The sequence below is a fragment of the Mirounga leonina genome, unplaced genomic scaffold (assembly GCF_011800145.1).
Source record: "Mirounga leonina isolate KUSES-001 unplaced genomic scaffold, KU_Mleo_1.0 Mir_268, whole genome shotgun sequence".
Lineage (NCBI taxonomy): Eukaryota > Metazoa > Chordata > Mammalia > Carnivora > Phocidae > Mirounga > Mirounga leonina.
The window spans coordinates 6,670,519-6,671,076 of NW_023270649.1; the positions used below are offsets into that span (position 1 = coordinate 6,670,519).

The 558-nt window shown below is 62.9% G+C and overlaps 1 protein-coding gene across 2 annotated transcripts in view; it reads left to right on the forward strand.

The window, feature by feature from the left end:
- SHROOM2 (shroom family member 2) overlaps window positions 1-558 on the forward strand; it is a 146,737-nt gene that overhangs the window by 82,649 nt on the left and 63,530 nt on the right. The window lies entirely within an intron of this gene.

Here is a 558-nt window from a genome sequence, read left to right on the forward strand (position 1 = left end):
TAGGTGGCGCCAGAGCGCTCGGTCCCCAGTGGAAATGAGGGTGTTAAACGGCTCCCGTGTCTGTTCCACCTGGAGCCGGAGGGGCAGTGACCGTGTGTGCACACCAGGTGGCACCAGGGCGCTCGGTCCCCAGTGGAAATGAGGGTGTTAATTCGGCTCCCTTGTCTGGTCCTGCTAGAGCCAGAGAGGCAGTGACGGTGTATGCACACTAGGTGGCGCCAGAGCGCTCCGTCCCCTGTGGAAATGAGGGTGTTAATTCGGCTCCCGTGTCTCGTCCAGCTGGAGCCGGAGGGGCAGTGACCGTGTGTGCACACCAGGTGGCGCCAGAGCGCTCGGTCCCCAGTGGAAATGAGGGGGTTAATTCGGCTCCCGTGTCTGTTCCACCTGGAGCCGGAGGGGCAGTGACGGTGTGTGCACACTAGGTGGCGCCAGAGCGCTCGGTCCCCAGTGGAAATGAGGGTCTTAATTCGGCTCCCGTGTCTGGTCCAGCTAGAGCCAGACAGGCAGTGACGGTGTGTGCACACTAGGTGGCGCCAGAGCGCTCCGTCCCCAGTGGAA